Source organism: Pinus tabuliformis, chromosome J (genome assembly GCF_031772625.1).
Source record: "Pinus tabuliformis cultivar Carrire ecotype Pingquan chromosome J, CPIR1, whole genome shotgun sequence".
NCBI classification, from domain to species: Eukaryota; Viridiplantae; Streptophyta; class Pinopsida; order Pinales; family Pinaceae; genus Pinus; species Pinus tabuliformis.
The window spans coordinates 47,536,859-47,542,144 of record NC_142295.1 but is presented as its reverse complement, the minus strand read 5'-3'; the positions used below and the strand labels follow the sequence as shown (position 1 = coordinate 47,542,144).

Below are 5,286 nucleotides of genomic sequence, written 5' to 3'. Positions count from 1 at the left end.
CATTTCCAGGTTCTGTTTCTACAGATGAAGATAGGCAAGGCATATTTGTTTCTGACACTAAATCATCATCGAATCATCGTGGCAATGCAGATGGAAGCGTTTTAGACAGCGCAGGCAGATAAAGAGCATACATGGAATACAACTGGCACAATGTGCACAAATGTGAGATTGTTAAAGATTTCAAACAGAAAACGAAGGTGAAAAGTAAAAACCCGAAACATACACAGAGACATCTGTCATAAGCAGCGATTTAGGAACGAATTTTGTCTATTTTGATCCTCTGCTCTCGGAACAGTGATAATGAAGAACAGTTAAATGGAGATGCCGTATTAGAGCGCCATGTTACAATGGGGTCTTTGATTGTAGACATCTGTCACAGCAGAAAAACAGTCAATTCGCCTACTTTTATCCTCAGTCAATGCTTCAAACAGGATTTTTGCTCCATATGTCAGCCATCAGAGGATTTTTAGGAATACGATGTTTTATTTTAGCATAGATGAAACAACCTTTTCTAATTTTTGTAACTGTAGTTAAAACAGCGCCCCTGTTTTGGGCAGCATTTTTTATTGATTGTATTAAAAATTCATTTTGAAGAGAGAGAGAGGAGAGAGTTTTCTAAGTGCTGGGAGTGCTGGAGACAGAGCTTTCATTGTACAGTTTTTGGCAGAGAATTTAATGGAATTTCACAGCTCTGTTTGCTGAGATTCATGTGGTATGAAAATTTAACATTAGTTTTTCCTCTGTTACATATGTAAACCGTTATGTTTCATTTCATTTCATGATCATTTCTAGCTGAACAAATGAAGTGTTTAGGTAGGAATTCATAGTATTATATGCTCCTCCTATAAGTTTGTTCACGTTCGATGTTTTCTTCTGTTTGACAAGGATTCATCTCCTATGCCCTTGTCAGCTCCTCACCAGTCTTGCCATCCCATTTAAAATCTAGATTTGATGTTAAATTCCTTGCCTACCTTGCCTCAGTCGTCAACCTGTGTTGTTCATTATATTTCTCTGTTTGAAGCTGTGATTTTTCCCATGCAGCCCAGAAAAGCCCCGTCATTTAATTAAAAACCCCAAATCAAACTTCCTTATCAGTTTACTAGCCTAATATTTTTGATCCTAATTGGTCAGCTCACCCCATTGAGAAAATACCTTGAGTCTGACCGGAGAGAGCCTTCTCATACCCCGTAGGGCTAGCTACGAGGTGAAATGGTTTGATGTTGCCTTGTAGGTTTACCTTCCTCAGCCTAGGGTGAAATCTCAAGCGCTAACAGAACCTATGGTTTTGGACCATGGTATCTCGTCAGAAGTGTTGATCCAAAGTATAGGGTCCATGGTATTCTTTTATTATGGTTTTGGACCTTGGTATTGTGAAAGGCCTAAGACTATAAAAGAGGAAGGAGATCATTTGGCAAAGGATCATCTAAATTAATTGAATATCTGATAAGTGCTAGATCTGAAATATTGGTGATTGGGGTTATGGTGCAGATCTGGATCTGAATGAAGGAGGAACCTTAGCGCAAAGAGAAGGATAAGTTCTACTGATGGGTCATGTTAGCGCTTGAGATTTCACCTCAGGCTGAGAAAGGTAAACCTCAAGGCAACATCAAACCATTCAGCCCCGTAGCTAGCCCTACGGGGCAGGAGAAGGCTCTCTACGGTCAATCTCGGTAGATCTTTAATTGATGAGATGACCAAACGGGTAACACTGATATTAGGCTAGTAAACTGATTAAAAAGGTTGATTTGGGGTTTTTAATTTAAATAACGGGGTTTTCTGGGCTGCATGGGCAAAATCACAGCTTGAAACAGGGAAATATAATGAACAACACAGGTTATCGACTGAGGCAAGGTAGGCAAGAAATTTAGCATCAAATCTAGATTTAAACGGGATGGCAAGACTGGTGAGGAGCTAAGGAGGGCAAACAATAACTTTGAATCCTCCTTAAACAGTAGAAAGCATTTAAACATGAACAAACTTATAGGCAGAGCATGGCAGGCATGAATTCTTACCTAAACACTTCATTTGTTCAGTTAGAAATGATTATGTAGTGAAATGAAACATAACAGATTACATGTGAAACAAGAGAAAAACTAATGCTAAATCATCATGCCATAGGGATCTCAGAAATCAGAGCTGTGAAATTTTCATTAAAAATCCCTGCCAAAAACTGTACATTGAAAGCTCTGTTCTCCAGCACTCTCAACACTCAGAAAAAACTCTCCCCCCTCTCCCCTATTTTAATTTTTAATACAATAAATATAATACTACTAAGGGGAAAACAGATCGACCCCATAATCAGGGCGTTGTTTGAACTGCAATTTACAATCATAGAAAGGAGCGTTACATTCTATCCTAAAATAATACAGCGTTCCTCTAAATCTGCTGATGATTTGGCTAATTACGAGGCATAACTGGTGCTCAGATCCCATAGAATCAGGGCTGAGGATCAAAATAGGCAGATTGACCCTGTTTTTCCGCTGTGACAGATGTTTTCGTTCTGTTTTAGGCGTATCTTGACTTGGCGTTGTGAAAGCCATATGCCAATATGCTCAACCATTTGTTGCCGTGATCTTGGCATTTGGAAAATGAACCAAGTTACTATCGACGGGTGGACCTTTTCTTTTTGGTTGATTCTATCATACAATGTTCGTGTGGACAGAAAGGAATTGCTGGAGATATGTGTCCATCTGCTGTCCAATCTGCATTTCCGCGGCTGTTGAGTGCTGCTGCTCCTCCTGGAAGTCTAGCGCATGAAAATCGCAGACAATGTTTAAAGGTTTTGAGGCTTTGGCTTGAGCGCAAAATTCTTCCCGAGTCCGTTATAAGGAGGCACATAAATGAGATTGAGGCTTCTGTCGAGGATAGATCAAATGCTATCATACCTAGGCGTCCATCTCGATTACAGCGTGCTCTTGATGATCTCATCAGGGAAATGGAAGGCCTTACCTTGTTGTGGAACTATCAAAAAGTCCCCATCAGCATTAACAAATGCACAGCCTTCCATAGATGCAATTGCGACATACATGTGCACTGCAAAACCATGCCGAAGGAATGAACTACCAGCTCGACTTACAGTGAACAATCCATCAATGAAATTTGTTTTTCGTATCTGGAATGTTGAAAGGATTCCAACGCAATTGTGTTGGTGTTGCAGGTAGATTTGGCTGCAAAGGAGGTCCTCCCAAGATGATCAGGGTCGCTTGACAACAAGGTAACACCACGGCCCAGATTTTTTGATAGCCACTGAGGTGCTAATGTTTCCAAGAAGCCAGGTCCAGAAAGTTCCCGAATCATACCAGAAAAGAGAGAAATCCATCCCTCAATTATCCGAACCACGGTGACTTGGTCTTTACTTCTTGCCATGTCAAGAGGTGTCTGGCAATCATCATTGATTGTCAAAGGATTCGCTCCATGAGAAAGAAACATTTTCACAGTTTTGTCAAGGCCGAGACCGGTTATAATGGTTGTTTCTGGTTGGTCAAAGACAACAAAATCCAAATTGTTGATATCTGTAAAGCCAATCTGTATGTCAACCAAACTTGGAGATGCCCGTTCAATTCTTAATTAGCTTCCAGAGTCTTCCCTCACTACAATTTTTATAGAATAGTTTGTGTGTTGGGTAGAAGGCCCCTAAGTCGATATTTCCCTGAACTTTCTGTTGTTGTTTCTTCATAATAGCCTTTTGAGAGTGATCTTGCCTCCAAAGAAATGCCTTCCCTGTACCATCATTGCTCACAACTTTATGTCGTTCTACTTTCTCTGCACAATGAGTTCTTGTTTGTTCTTTCTTAGCTGAGTTCCTTTGACGTTGTTTCTCACGAGCTTTATCTTTATATTTGATCGCTCCCAGATCAATGCCTTCAACAGGCACAAAACCATCAGTTGACAAAGTGCGCTGCTTAAGCTCAGGCATAGATGGAAGCTGCAGTAGACCATATCCCATTGCTAGCTTCCCTGCCTCCAATTCTTTCCATCTGAAGATATAGGAACAATGGTGCTCTTTGTACGCACGAATAAATGACACAAAAACCTTCAATCCCTTCTCCATTACATCTCGATCCTCCTTTGCAGCTGCACGTATCTGTGGAATAATGTCAGAAGTAGTCACTGAAGATTTTTTCTCTTGAAGAGGGATCTTCCGGATACGCAAAAACTCCACATAAGCATCTTCCTTAGGTAGGAGGAACGCAAGTGCATTCCCAGATCTTCCCATTCGTGCTGTTCGGCCAACCCTATGTACAAATACATTAGGGTCTTGTGGAGGATCATACTGCACAATCCAGTCAACATCAGGAATATCAAGACCCCGTGCCGCCACATCAGTGCACAGAAGAAATCCAGCAGAAAGCTTTGTGAAAGACTGTAATGCTTTCTCCCTCATAGACTGCTTCATCCTCCCATGCCAATGAGTTTAAACGTTGAAAACTGCTCAATTGCCTCAGCTAGTTGTGAATAAGAGAGCTGTTGTACAATTGTGCCTGGTACCATTTCACTTTTACTGTTGAATTTGAAAGATTTTCTTCCCATGCATCCTGTAATAGATCTGAGACATGAGCTGTCATGGGCATGAAACTCCTCCGTGAAAGATGACCCCTGGCTTATTAGATTAGTAAAACTGTTTGTGCTATTATCAAATGAGACATTTGAAAACTGGATTCTTAGTCTGTACTTGTAGTGTATAAAGCAAGCCGCAGAGACAAGAAGTGCTATGGCTACCAGTATAATGCACAATATAATAGTGGATAGAATTAATTTTCCCATGGTACCATACCCTGAAAATCTAGATGCATATGGATAACTTGATTCAAGGGGATTCTCTATTCTAAGGATTGAGAAAGGTCCAAGAATTGGATCCTGCAAGATGCCTTCTCCGCTGCTATTCTTCTGAATCAAGATTGTTTCTGTGGTTTTCATATCAGCATAGTTTGTTGATCCTGAAAATGATAAAATATAGATATCTAGAATGACATTTACACCATGACTCGCAATGGGAACCACCTGTAAAGGGGACACTTGCAGAGTCCAAGCAAAATTCCTTGTAAAGCTTCTTTCCATGCTCAATTATTAAATTGCCAGACTTTGATTGCTGATGATGCTTTGTTTTGTGTTTGTGCTTTTGCAGAGATAGGAGCTGAGGAAGCTGCCATTTGGAGAGCTGGAGAATAAATTACACAACACATTTAATGATTTCTTCTTCAAAAGAGGGTTTTGAAGAAGAATCAAACTCTGACATGAGACGGAGTCTAACAGGTCATAATCTTAAGGCTTGAATAATAGTATCTT

At 40.4% G+C, this 5,286-nt stretch overlaps 1 pseudogene; it reads right to left on the bottom strand.

Annotated features, from left to right (window-relative positions):
- Positions 1–3,072: 3,072 nt before the first annotated feature.
- LOC149225423 (DEAD-box ATP-dependent RNA helicase 18 pseudogene) lies at positions 3,073–4,399 on the bottom strand (annotated as a pseudogene).
- Positions 4,400–5,286: the final 887 nt, after the last annotated feature.